Here is a 15,304-nt window from a genome sequence, read left to right on the forward strand (position 1 = left end):
AGTGTACCATATGACATATTTTATTTTTTTTATTACCACTGACATGTCAACAGATTTGAGGAAAACATTTTTTTTAGTAAGCACAGCTGCTATCAATTTGGATAATGATAGTCCATCACCATTTTTTGTGTGTACAAACAAAGGGAGTGAATGCTCATGCAAAACAGTAAGTCTGTATAATTCCCATTCATAAACCATTTGCCGACTGCACAGGGTCAAGACAAAATTATTATTTCAGTTGCTGGCCTCAGCAGTGCAGACACAGAAATAGAATATTTTTCTGGTCTTGGTAAATTTAATTTCTGTGAACTCTGTCCCCATGATATCATATACAAATAATAAATAGACACCCCCAGAGTTCCTCTCACGGTAACAGCATATCCTGCCAGCTTAGCTATTTGCTCTATATTTCCACTGCTCTACTTTTTACATCACTCTATTTCTGACTTTGTTGGTCTCTCGGCCCAAGATCAATGATGTTCCTGCACAATTGTTGCTAGTGGCTGCTCACTAAAAATGTAGCTGGATAAGCTAATTTTCTTTCTTTCCTTCTTCATTATTCTGCAGTGAAGGTTTAAGTGTAAGATTCTTCATCTATCTCTATACCTGCAGGTAGTAAATTATAAGGCTAATGGCAAGAAAATGTGAATATTTATGACACATCCTCATTAGCTCAAAACTTGGACTGGATTTCCCATGGCTCAATTGAATTACTTAAGCCTTATTTTAAAAGGCAGTTGTTTATTTATGCAATTGCCTCGTGGAACTTCTGGTTAGTTGAAACTCTCATAGATGAAAATATTTGCAAGAAATACTGCTTTCCTCCTCCTCTTTTTCACATGTAGAAAACCTGCAACAATTATGTTACCTGAGGATAAGGGCTTGGTATCTTATGTTTGATTTACAAACAATTAATCATTATCTGTATTTCAGACAAAAACTATCCAAGATTTGTATGAGAATAAATTCTCAATCTTCCAACAGTTGGATTAACTCATTTTGACCCTGTCACACCCTCCAAGATGAGATTGCAGGAGAAAAATTTCTTCTCTTCAGGTTTTTAAAATTTAGTTCAAAAACAAACATACCAAGCACGCAAAAAAAGTGAATATAAATTGAGTAGAAAAGAAGAAAAATTTAGCTTAAACCACTATGTAACTCACACCTGTGGGGTCTTTTCTCCTAAACCAAAATATTTCTTCCCATTTTTTTTTCCTTAGAGTGCTTCTTTCCACAGAAGTCACAGGTGACCTAACTGACAAACACCTATTTTTAACCATTTTAACTGAGCTCCGTCTGTTTGTCAAACTGACCCAGGAGAGAAAACTCCAATGTATCCTTCCTGGACGGGAAAAATAGACTACAACATTTAAAATATTACAACTTCTAATGAAACATAACACAGCCTACATCACGTGTCCAGGGACATAAATATACAGAAGTGGAAGAGATCTCTTAAGTTTTGAAGCATCTTCCTGTTCAGGTGACCATGTCATAGAATCTCATTAAAAATGTAATAAATTCCATTATGAAATTATTTTCCATTTTTCTTCTCATTTCTCCTGTGGGAAGGCTACTTCAGAACTTCACATCTCTGGCGGTTAAGATCTATCTGTTAATATCCAGATTAAATTTATCTTGGCCCCATGAGAAGTTATTTGTCTTTTAAGCAACTTTGGGCTTCAGTTTCAGTTTCAAGTGTAGATGTAATCTTTATTTTGATCAACTATAGAACTGGGGAAAATTCTAGATGCAGAGTCATTATCCTAATTTCTGATGTCAATATACTCCTCTGCAACATTTTGAAATGTTTTTCCTTATCAATACAATTCATAAATGTAATGTTTTGATGGATTTATCACACATTCAGGGTCATTCAGTCATTCTAAAATAATGCTCTCAGGATCTTCCTTTCCTTTCCTGATTCTTGTGTATGGGCCTCTCATTTTCCCAAAAAAATTCTTGATATAATTTCCATTAGAGTTATAACTTTAATTTACATTATACACTTATAGTCAGATGAAATTTTCTCAAGGTCAGACAGTTGTTTCTGAGAGATTTTTATCTTCCTCAGCATTGCAACATCTCTCTTCGGGCATCAGCCCATTTTTAGCAATATCTGCATTTTTTCACAGCCAACATTAGTTAAAATATTAAATAAAATGAACCTGAAAAAAAATCCACAAGAAATACCAACAGCAGTTAATCTTGAGACCACTATGTTCTCCTTCAACCCAACCAAATGCCATTTCATTTGAATGCCTCAAAAATTACTCTGATCCCTATTATTCAGTTTAACTAATAATTTTCAAGCAGTGCTTTTATCAAAACAAATTTTAACTGCCTGCAGGTTCCTTCTGCTTCCTCCCTGGCTACAATGGCAACAGAAAGGCTACACAATTACCTCCAGATAGACATCTAATTTCTGTATGGATGAAGTTAAGTGAGATGGAGATAATCCTATTATCTGAAATTCTTTTATCCCATTCAGACAGAGCAGTCAGATTGTATCCTTGTTGTCTATAAAAGTATATGTTCTTCTTATCTATACAATAAGACCTGTTTATGAAAATTATTTTGCCATAAAATGAGAAATAGTAAACCTGCTTAATCAGTACCATTTAAAATCCCAGCCACTGGTAGCTCAACAAAGGAAATATTCATAATATTAAGTTGGGTAACTAAAATTTAGGAAACTATGATGTGTTTTATTAAAAATATTTTAAATCTACTCACATTTTTCCCATTATATCTATTACAAAATTGCATGTTGGGAAAATATTGGGAAATGCTTGCTTTGCTTGAAACCATTACCAAAATTATTATGTACAAATTTCATGTATATTGTGTATTTCTTTTATTATTTAGATAACAATCAGAATGGTTCACAAGTGTCAGACAAATTGGGATTTTATGCTTTCTTTTAAGCCAAACAACATATATTTTGAGATTTTTGTCATAAAATCCATGTCTTGACAAGTATCTCTATTATTTAACATAGGGGAAGGCACCTCATACCTTTCAAAAGAAAGTCTTGAGGAAAATAGGCACCATAGACACTAAAGAAACACTAAAAATTAGAAAACCAGAGACACTAAAATTGCATCTAAGAAATAATATTTTCCATATTATGGCCATTGAAAAGTTTTGACAATCAATTTACTGTGAGAATCAAGATGCTATGCATTGCCTATGCCACAAAATCTATCCATATACATGCACTTAGTCAACAGTAAAGGAAATTTTTTTTGCACTCTGCTTAGCCCAAAAGTGCAAGAAAGCAGCAGGAAACCTTTTTCCTTCAAGAGACACTGCATTGTATCTATACTATGCACTCCAGATCTAATGAACCAAGTATCTAAGTCAAAACCACCAGCTGTGATCTCAGAGTTTAATTTTTTTCGTGTATTCTTGTTTTTTGAAGGAATTTTTTTTAAATGTCTGAAATAAATAATTGAATAGTAGCTTTTGAATATGATGCACACAAAATAAAATTAATCATGACCTTAAATTCACTTTAATCAAATAAAGGAAAATCTTTTTTTTCTTTTTTTTTCTTTTTTTTTTTTTTTAATTGAGTTAAATTAATTTACACTGACCTTAAGATTTGTCCAGAAATAGAAGTACATATCCTGGCACATAAGCTTTGATTGTGTAAGCAGATAAATTTGGGGAATGGTTGGTGAAGCAAATGATGGACAGAGCACAAAAAAATGTCAGAAGGGACATTTACCTGTGTAGATAAAGAGCAGGATAGAAACTATAAAGTGAAAAATATAAATTTGGAGATATAAATCTGATTTATAAAGACCCCGTGATGAATTTACACTTGTGTGACCCTTCACACTGCTCCAGGCACAGCTCACCCACAGCTGTCTTACAAGTGCAGTGCAAGACTTTCATCTTCACTTTTGATTTTACAAGCCCAATTTTCTTTATAGACAATTAGATATTTCTAGCAGTTGAGTATTGTGTTGTCTAGGGCTCCAATATACACATATATGTTGACTAAGCTGTAACAAGCTGATGCACACACCTGGACTTGTACAATTTTTAGCCATTGTCTCTTGGTGTCATAGAGAAGTTCAGCTAAAACCAGTTTTTAATGAAGATCTTCACTCTTGGTTTTTAGTTTTGGGGGTTTTTTTTATTAAACATCATCTTTTTCTTTATATTTATTTTTTAATTCTGCAAATCCCAGGCAGAGAGTCAAATTTTGTCCCTGTGACTACCCTGGACACAAAAGCTGACTTCAGCCCATCTCCTTCTGTAGAGCTCCCACTAGAAAGTAAAATAACCTACTGCAATCAGCAGCAGTAAGGTGTTAAGTTTCTGTGGCACATTTTTTAAAAAATATGGAAGATGTCGTTTTAGAGCAGAGACCAGAAAGCTTTCACTGGTTGAAAGCACAGCTGACTTCATCATCACCATTCATCTGCCCTAAAGTCTGAGATGTGCATTCTTTTTGAAACACTGCACAACCAGTTATTCTGTAACAAACATATCTTCTCTTTATTGAGAAAGTCCAGGGTTGTCATTTTCTTTCAAATTTGTAATGAGAACAAAACACAAAAGAAAATCAGCAACCTAGCCCAGACTCCCTGCTCAGATGTTATGATATGAAGCTGTTGGAATTATGACCACATGGTTTGGAGGTGTATCCTCTGTGCTGACTTAGCCTAACACAGATTTTCATTCTCTTGGAACATCTGTATCAGAAGCTTTTTATTGGTCATTATATGCTGATATATATGATTTCTCTTGGAAGTTTTAAGCTATTTTTGCAAACATATGGCAGTCTTAAAATGTCTTTTAAAAGGCCATCTAGTGTTAATATGACTATTAAATACAGGGAACAAAGACTCAGTTCTGCAGACACTGACATGTACAAGAACAAACAAAAGGAACATAGAATACAATAGAATCACTGATTACATATTTAGCCTTGGGAAGGTCAGCAGCATAAAAGCAAAACAACTTTCATTCCAGAAAATGTTTCCAGCTTTATTGGCTTTGGATCATGTAGCTATAGGGTTTTTTTACTATTGATTTTTGTCTCAGTTTAGACTGTGGACTAGAAGTCAGATGGCTAACCTGCTAGGCAAAGCTATAAATGCACTATGCACAGTTCCATTCAGCATCTTTTCCTAGAGGTAAATGTTATTGACTGTAGGTCTTGTTTTCTAGTCCCCTGTGCTGTAAAGCTGCTGCTGACTCCCACAGAGTGCTGGGCTGGTAGACTGTTGGCTATTTCTTGGGACAAGTTCCAAATTTCAATTTCTTTTATTAGCCATTTCAATATTTCTTCCTTCCACCTGGCTCTAATGTTTATGCTCCAATGTGGTCTTTATGGGCTTTGCAGCACCTAGGGCAATACAGCTTTTCTTTTTGGCAGCTAGAAAGAACTATGGACTCTCTGCCTGTCTTTCTTACTGCATGTCATATTAGTATGAGCTAGTGTAATTAACTCTAGCTGGCATATGTTTCCAATGTTGTTCAGTTGGCACAGTGAAGGGACTTCCTGAAGAAAAGCGAATTTTTCCGTAATGTTTTCAAGTCTGCCTATGTAAACTTTTAATTGCCTGGAACCTGTATGTTGGAGCAAGGCTCTGACCAACAGGCAAGCAGATCTCACACTGTTCTAACAGATGTAGATGAGCAGAGACTGCCAAGTGAGTGTATTAGCAACTATTGTGTTAACTGAAAGCATAATTTTCAGAAGGAAAGGCTATTTACAGTTTAGATGGCTTCAGGCTTAGAACTATTTTACTGCCTTTTAGAAGATTTTTTTTAAAATGTGAGCGAGCACCTCTGTAAACTTTTAGGTAGGAGCTGTCCTGGGGTGGAACAGGGCATTATCATGGAGAAATGCCTTGTCCCTTTTAAATGTGCCTTCCCTCTTTTCTCTCTTTTAATTCAGCATCTGAAACTAACCAAGCCAATCTTCTGCATTCCTGCCGAGCTTCATCTGACGAGGTCAGCAGTCTTGTTCTCTGTATTTTTTTTTTGCACAACAGGGGTACTCACAATATAGTGCAACACCCACAGTAAGGGTGATACTACATGGATTCTTGAAAAGAAAAGCATGTGTGCCAATTTGGCTCAAATCCTTTGAACACGTTGCTGGGTTGCTAATTCATGGGAAAAGGATGGTCACAGAATTATTCTGCATTTCACAACTGCTCCTGGTACCACATGACACTACAGAGTGATTTTTTTAGTAAGTCAGAGAGCACATTACAAAGGGTAAATGCACTGAACTGGATTAAAAGCTGCCTTGTAAAGAGGAAATGGTTTGTTCTGGAAAAGAGCAGACAATTCAGGAGGATGAGTGTAGTGACAGGGCTGCTGCAGCAAAGCTCTTTATTAATAACACTGACGATGACGCATACTAATAATAATACTTTGCACTTCTATAGCACTTTGTTTTTTCAGAGTACTTTACAAACATCTAATTAATCATTATCTAATTAAGAATTACTTTGAAAGGGGCCGGGGGGCGTGTATGACAATATTTAAAATATGCCTTTGTTTGATAATGGCACAAAATAGTAGGAGGGCAGCAGCCACAAAGGCACAGAGCATACGCATTCAAAATGTTTTGGATAGATGAGGTTTATGGTCTGAAAATTGGCTTATGCAGTTCAGCATAGAGAAGTATAAAGTAATGAGAGAAGGGAGGATCAAAACTATCCACAGAGACTATAGCCTAAAATGAAGCACAATACAAACCAAGAATAGACTTGGACATGATAATGGATAATGCAGTAAATCCCTCTCTACAGTGTTTGGCAGAAGCAGAAAAGGCCTTGGGATTTACATTGTATATATAATCAGTGTCCTTTTCTGTTAAATAGGGCAGTAATGAGGCTACATTAGGAATATTGTGCATTTCTGGTCTCCTTAAGCCAAATTTCCTATTAGTTTACCTGTCAACGCGTCTCTTTTAAAGCCATCAGAATTACAGAGGCCATATTTTGATGTCATATTGTTAGTGTTGGTCTTACTGCTAAAGAAATTCAGGGCCAAATTGGGATATTATTTAGTTATAGATCAAGCCCATGGGTAGAGAAACAAGTCAGCATCTGCAGGAGCTGATATCAGTGCCCCATTTATCTCCTAACACAGTGAACTGAGATCTGTTTGGAGGGACTAAAGGGGCTTCATCAGCTCACAGCACTGTATGAAGCAAATGCAGAATTTTCTTCCCTCCGTATGATTATGTTGAGGGGAAAGTGTTAGAAAGGGACATGATCATACATGGAGTCAGCACAGGATACAACCAAGCATGACAGCTGATTCACAGCTATGTAAATTGATATTCAAAGTCATTGCAAACCAAATGACACTTAAGTTTGGAAGATTAGATGGCTGTCTCCCTCACTTTCATCTCCCCACACCACGTTCACTGAAATCTCTCTGAATATTGCAGGAACATTTGGTATTTGGAGGAGACAGCATATCTAATGAGTATCAGCTGAATCAACTCTACTTATTATAGGAAGGACATTGCTGATAATGAAAACACGCAGCAAAGGCCATGCAAAATGATTAAGGGTCTGAGTGCATAAGTTATGAAGGAAGATTGGCTTATAGTAGAGGAAAAGAGGCTATCTTAGAAGTATATATGACTCCAAAGGGATCAGGTAGACACCAGCAAACTGATTAGAATAGTAATTAATTTCTTTATAATACTAAAGCTTTTGTTAAACATGTGCAAGGGAAGTGTCTTTCAAAAATGCATGCAATACTTCTTTGGAGATGTGTTGGTGCAAAAGAAACACATGCAGAAAACAGCAATTAAACCCAACACTCAAACACAGAGACACAGAGAAAGAACAGCAATTAAGCTAAGCATACTCAGAAGTCCCCCATGAGATGAGTGTGGTGGCTTTGTTTGATGAAGAAAAAGGATCCAGTTTCTGAGCAAAAAATGTGTGATGTGTGCAGGTTTTCCTGTTACACTCACCAACTGTCTCACACTTATGTAGGTTAATTCCCACTTCTAGTCATGTATGCAATTAAAGAATTTATACCCTGGAGAAACAGTGGTGCCAGGTGGCTGTAGCCACAGCAGAAGCATTGTGCAGATGTAATTGCAGCTACCAAGGGACATTCATATATCCCAAACTCAGTTTTCCCTCAGCAGGTTACAATTACTCTTATCCTAGCTATTTGTACTTCTGCAGGGCATTGGTAGAAATGGATTCTTAACCTATCAGGTTACTTGCAATAAATGGTTCCAAGCACCCAAAGTCATACTGAGAACCTTGAGAACAAAAGACCATAAGCCTGATGTGCTGCCAAGGGAGATGAGGGCAGTGTCCAAGTCCTCAAGATGAAGTGCTTCCAACAAGTTTGAGGAAGTATGTCATGAATTATTAGACAAGACGGCAGAAAGAAAAAAATCTTGAAATTATTGTTTTCAGCCTTATGGGACATAAATTCTCATGTAAAATTCTTAAAAGAAGTCTGGTAATCAACTTGAGTCTGAGAATGTGAACCTCCACCGAGAAGACAGTGCAACCCAACCTGTGGGCTGAGATAAAGATGGTTGATAGAAAAAGCAACGGCAGCATATGCAAGCAAAGCAAAACAGGGAATTGATTCACCCTCCAAGCTTCTTGTCCACCTCCAGACTACTCCTTAACAGGGCAACATTAAAAACAAAGACCCTGATGTTGTGTAAGCCCAATTCAGCAACAGCTAAAACATTGGTGCATTGTTAACACAGTTTTAGTCACAAATCCACAACATAGCACCACACGAGCTACTATGAAGAAAATAAACATCCCATCCAGAACCTGCTCATACCTTCACATTCTGTGACCCACACTTCTCTTAGCTCCCCTTCCCCATTTTCTTTACAAGGGTGGTCAGCATTTTTTTCCTCAAAATGAAAACATAGATAAATTTATTTCCTCAATGAAATTTAATTTATAAAAGAATACAAAAAATTTTAGAAAAATAAAAACAATCTTATAAAACAACATTATTCCTTTAATGAATAATATTATTATTTAATATTATTATTTAATACAATAATGATAAATAAATAAATTTATTATTTAATATATTTTAATTTGTATATTTAGTCTTTAGGAGTATTCAAAACAAACAAAGGTGTTTTAATCCAGATGTCAATATAGAGGTAGAACACCTTTTGCAAAATTGGTACCAAGAAGTGAGAGACAGGAAAGAATACTAATGAAAAGTCAGCAAGTTCAAATTCTTTACATTCTTCACATTCTTCTTTTATAGCAAATGGGTAGATTAAAGGAAATTTTCATGCAAGCCTTTTAGGGAAAAAAACTACCCTGCTAATGTCAAGTAAATGAATTTGGGGCTGTCAAAGAAAATTTGATAATATGGTTTCTAGATGATTCATTTGTTAATGTACAAAGTATGAATAGAGTCTCTAAGCCATGTGTGTGTCCACAAATTTGACATGCACCTGGCATCAAAGGACATCCTGACAGAACAACTTTAAGTTCTCATCTCAAAGAATAAAATTAAATTAAATTAAAAAATATATAGCAATTACCACACTGAGAAATTCAGAGAGAGAGAGAAAAAATGCATTAACTTTTCCACTAGACAAGATCTTAGAAAAATATGACAACTCATACTGTCTAGAATGCAGGCAATGTCATTTATCAAATCCAGGTAAAATGATAGTGAAGGCAAGAATTCAGACTTGCATTTAACTTTGTGTTATTTTATTAGACTTCATTCATTTTGCATTGTTATTGGACCATATCAAAAGCAAATTTAGCATTAAAATTGATTTTTGCCCAACACACAAAAAAATAGGGGTTTGTACTGAACATTCCAGGTGTGAAATATAGTATTATAAAATATGAACTTCCAGAGAAGAGCATTTTAATGTTTTTAATAGTAAAAATGTCTTTCCTGCTATGGTAACCATACACTGACAGAGGCATTACATACTGTGCTAAAATATTAAAATACAGACCAACTTTGTATTGGAAAGGCAGAGGTTTAATATATTTGCCTGCTTGGAATCATACAAACATATAAAGTACTTTCACCTACTAAAAAAACTCTTTTTTCCCTTGTCTTTTTCCTCCTTTTTTCCTCTGTATTTTCAGTAAAATAAGTCAAGTTCCAGACAATAAACAGCTTAGTTAAAAAAATATGTAGGCCATTAATCCTAAGATTCAGCTAAACCTCTGTGGGCTCTCTTAAATTTCCCAGGGGAATTTTTAAAACCTCATATTTATAAAAACTCAAATTCTAACCCTTTTAATTTAAGCCAGTCAGTGAAGAAAAGGCATAAATAGTTCACTCCTCCATATCCCATCCCATGCCATCCCTACTGCTTAACCATCCTGACAAACCTGGGGAAGGAGGGCACAGGTAGTGTTAGAAGGAAAGAACAGTGGTGTTTTAAAGAGCATTACGGAAGGGAAAGCACAGTTGTGGCCCTCGTAGCCAGAAGACAAGGGAAAGGGAAAAGAAATTTCTTGCTGGCCTTTTGGCAGAAGAGACTGAACCTGAGACTGCAGACAAGGTAAAAACCTTCACCCTAAAACAATGAAGGAAACAGCCTAAGGTCTAGAGAGAGAGAAAATGTACTGAGCTCAGCAGGATGGTTGGGAGGGAGGTATCTGTGGTCTGCTGGTGCCAGAAGAAACTTTGTGCTGTGTCAACTCCAACACAGCTTTGCTGCATCTTTGCTGTGAGGGAAGAGATGAGTGCACAGAAACCAGAATTCACATAGCCTGACCACTGCTTACTGGGGGATTGAGAGTGGAGAGTCAAACTGCAACCTTGGTCATCAGTTTTGAACAGTAAGGAAAAAAAAAGGTGAGATGTTACAGTTTATGATCTATTAAGAGTGGCATGGTTCAAATATAGAGTAATAGGCTGCTCCTAGTTCATAAAAAAACAATTTTCTGTCTCTGTCTTTTTATATACTAGCATGTGGTCTCTTTATTTGTCTTTCATCATTTTCTGTAAATCATTCTTCTCTTAAAGTCGAGTAAAGGCACTGATATAAGAACGTAACCTTGTACTGAAGCCTTGCAGCCCAGAATCCAACTCCAAAGAAGCCCTAGACTTATGCATTTGAGTGTGATATGTTCTAAGGGGGTTTTAATTTGGTTTCATCATGCGATCCTTTTTCACTCTTCACGCATATCTTTCACTCCTAGTAACTGCATGGGGGTAAAGAATGAGATACTGGCTTGAGGGAGGAAAAAAAGTGTTTTCAGATTATATCTGCAATGAAAAGGAATCAAAATGACAGATTCTGAAGCTGTCATGGAGGCCAGGATCTTCAGAGAAGAACATTTTCATATTAGTAGTGGCCAGAATCTGCAAACAGACAAAAAAAATCTCCCAACTGCATTTTGGATTTTTTATAATCAACACTTGTTTTCATAATATTCACTGAAATACATGATTAAACTGAAATTAAGAAGCTCTTTCAGAAGTTTGACTCCAGTAACTGTTTTGCATGGTTGTGTTAGTGTCCCTCTGGCTTTCCACTGAATCCAAACAACTCAGTTCCTTTGTTTATAAAATGTTACATGTGCCAAAAGATGCACTGTTTTGTTCTAATGCGACAAGTAGCAAATGACAGTGCTCTGGGGAATTCCAAAGAAAAGGAGAACAAGCAAGAAATGCTAATGTGCTTCTACATTGCCTTTCCGGATTAGAGGATCTGCCACAGATGTTTTGACTGCTATTGCACTGAAGATAATTTTGATAGAATTACACACTTAAAGAATAATTTGAGTTGGAGAGGATGTCTGGCAATCTTCTGATCCAAACTCCAGTATAAAGCAGGGCGAAATTAAAATAGGTGGAAGAGCACTTCCACCAGCTGAGTACTGAACACATCTGAGGGCAGAGATTTAACAGCATCTCTGAGGATCCTACTCTGATATTTGTCTGCACTTACGTGAGTGTTATTCTCCATAAATAAAATTATCTGTGGTTGTATCTTTCATTCTGTGCTACTTACCCTTTCACTGCACTCCCCTGAAAGGAGCCTGACTCCATCTTCTCTGCAGGCTGTGAAGGACAACAATTGGGTTCCCAAGATCCCCTTTAGATTTCTCTTCCCCAGGTCAAGCAAACCAGCTTAATCAACCTCTGTTCACGTGTCATATTCCACTGTTTCCTAACCGTGCTAATCACCTTTCACTAAATACTTTCCCATTTGTTGTTATCTCTTTGAATGGGGGCCCAAAATTATCATAATCTTCTTTCCATGTTTCATGTGGCAAGGTGACAGAAATGCAAGAAATATCTTCCAGATGATGTTGCCTGTACTGGCCACCTTGAATTCTGTCTCAGGAACAGATGCATAGAAATGTAGAGTTCCTGATTTAAGAAAATATAAAGATAAAATTGCATTCAAGTATGTTATTTAGGTGAGAGGAAGCAGCCTTTCAACATCACAGTTTTAGCTGCTCATATCAAAGACATACATGGTGAAAAATTCTGTAATTTTGGAGCCAGGAGAGTAGAACAGGACTGTAATTTAAGTTTTAACAGCTAAATTGAGTAAAGGAGTTAAATATTGCCTAAACTGGACCATTTATATGTAAAGGAATTAAAGATTGCCTAAACTGGACCATTTATATATCTGACCATAGGTGGCATCAACAGAATGAAAGTTAAAACAATCCAGATGCAGAGAGATGCAGTTTTGCAGTTCAGCATGTAAGGTGCAGAATTTCACTGCATTGTGAAGTGATCTATAGACAACTCTGGTTTCTAACGGAGTCCTGCACACCAGGTTTGCTGTGCTAAACAAACAGAGACCTGAATGGGGTAAATACAATATCAAATGATGCAGGCAGTCTATCAAAAATCATCCTGCTGATAAACTTCCCAGAAGACGGTGTTTCTTCTTCATTTGAGTGTCAGTAATTTGTTCAGTAATTTCTCATCACAAAAATGTGTGAGGTCAATGCCATACTATTTCTTAAGGGAAAATCCTAAAAAAAACCACTTGTTTTCAATTCATGTCAGCAGCCACATTCTGTGGACTCTTCATTTTGTTTATTTTAACCCTAGTGATTACTCTGTAGCTTCCAACCCCTTGCAGCTAAACACACTCCCAGGCAGAGGCTCCACACATTGGTTTTACCTCAGCAATGTATTCCCATGGCTTGCTGTGTGTGTGCATGTGTGGGCAGAGGGGAGGGCAAGCACTAAAAATTGGACAGTTTTAACACACCATTAGAGCATCCAAGCCTGAAGTCACAGTGTTTAACGCTTGGAATGGGATGGTCAAGCAAAATACTATCACTTTTATCTGGAAGCTGGGAATGAAGCCAACTCGGATAAAACAGAAAAAAAACCCAACCCTGACTAATCTGACAGCTGTGGCAAGGCATATTGATAGCAACTGTTAAGCAGGCCAAAAATTCAAATACTGTGCTGGAAATGGAGCACGCTTGTACTGTACACTGATGGTGTGTGCAGGCAGCTGGATGGTGGCAGTGTGTAGATGGGTGGTAGGAAGAAAATTCTTTTATTTATATCCTTGTTTTATACCCAAAGTATGCAAAAAACAGATGACTAAAAGAATGGGGTTAATCTGTGTTTTGAATTTTCCTGAGATTTCTTTTCCATTAATGGTTTCATAATGTTATTTCTTTTTTAATTCTAGTCCAGCAAGCACCTTCTTGGGACCAAAACCTGTTAACCTGGAGGTTCCTTTACCTAACTGGGTGTATGTAGGCTTGAAAATGCCCATTGCAATGAAATCAATTCATCCAGCCTAGTCATCTGCCAAATTCAGATTAACTACCAGTTTGTTCTTCTGTCTTTCATAGGAGCTTCCATGTCTCCCTGTAGGACACTGTTCCATCTTTTCATTGTTTTCATTGACACATAGATGTTCCTGCAACCAAGCCTCATTTCTTTTTCCTTGAATTTGTATTTTGCATTTTTTTCCCAACAGTATTCACAGTTTTACCTCTGTTTGAATCTCCTTAAGAAAAGTCTTACCACATTTCTGGGTTTTTTCTGTATTTCTATAAAGCTTGTTCTGTATCCTCCATGACACTGGCAGTATCATCTCTGCCTGAAAAATCATCCTAAAACTCATAGCTCTGGACCATCCCAATCCCTTCCACCTTCCAACTGAATATATGATCCCATCTATAATTATCTTGTTTAATGAGCCTTCTGCCAGTTTTCAGCTGATATGGCGATTTCCTAAGGAAAGCAGTTTAAATTAACTTTTTATAGCTGTGTATTTGCTGATCTTATTTATTTTGAAATACAATTTTAACCAGGAAAACCATGTTTCTACTTTGACACTACTGAAGCTTCACCTATTTCATGGATATATTATGGGTATGAACAGGAACAACAAAATACATGGTGACATATTAGGAAGCCCTGCTTTGGCCTGCTGTGGGTCTATTCTGGAGCTGTCTGGAACTGCCTCTGCCCAGGATGGTGCAGCCCCTGGTCTCTTCTCACAGAGTCCAATCTTCCAAGACAAAAGAAATCCAACTGGAAATTCGACTGGAAATGGCTGAAGGCTAACAGAATATTTGAGGGAGCAGGGGGACAACAAAGGTAACTCAGATACATCAAGATCCCACCAAGGGGGATTTTATAGTGGCTCTTCAGTACTTAAATGGGCACTATAAGGTAAATTGGATAAACTTTTTAGCAGGACCTGCTGCGATAGGAAAACGGGTTTAAAACTGACAGAAGGTAGATTTATATTAGATACAAGAGGTTTTTTACAATGAAAGTTGTAGAACTGTGGAACAGGTTGCCCAGAGAGGTGGTGATGCTGGGCTGCAAGCCAACTCCAGCCTACCAGATCCACAAAATTTCAGAGGAAGTAGCATAGCTTAACACCTTTTTAGCCTTTTTGGGGTGCTTGCAGTTGGCAGATCCATCTTAATGCCTGAGGTCTTATCATCACTAAAAAATGTGAACAACTCATGGTTGCATTTGCACATCCTGAAGAAGCCAAATTTTATTCACTGAAAAGAGAATCCCTTCTGTGGGTAGTTTGGACAGATCTCATAAAGCAAACAGAAGAACACTGTTTTAAATTGCCATCTCTGTTTTTTACTTTTAATAATTGAAATTCACCTATTATACGTCCCCTTTGGTTTTGGTCCTCAGAGGTAGTACCTCTGGACACGCTCAGGTTCTGAGCCTGACTTTTCTCATTTGTTAACCCCAATTGCTCAAACATGGAAATTTAAGATAATTTGAGGTTTTCTAGGGTATCTTGACTGGCTTGCATCTGCCAGGCTAGTCATGTTTGTCTAGGTCTTGGATGTACTTGATG

Source organism: Lichenostomus cassidix, chromosome 3 (genome assembly GCF_008360975.1).
Source record: "Lichenostomus cassidix isolate B80296 chromosome 3, HeHo_3.0, whole genome shotgun sequence".
Lineage (NCBI taxonomy): Eukaryota > Metazoa > Chordata > Aves > Passeriformes > Meliphagidae > Lichenostomus > Lichenostomus cassidix.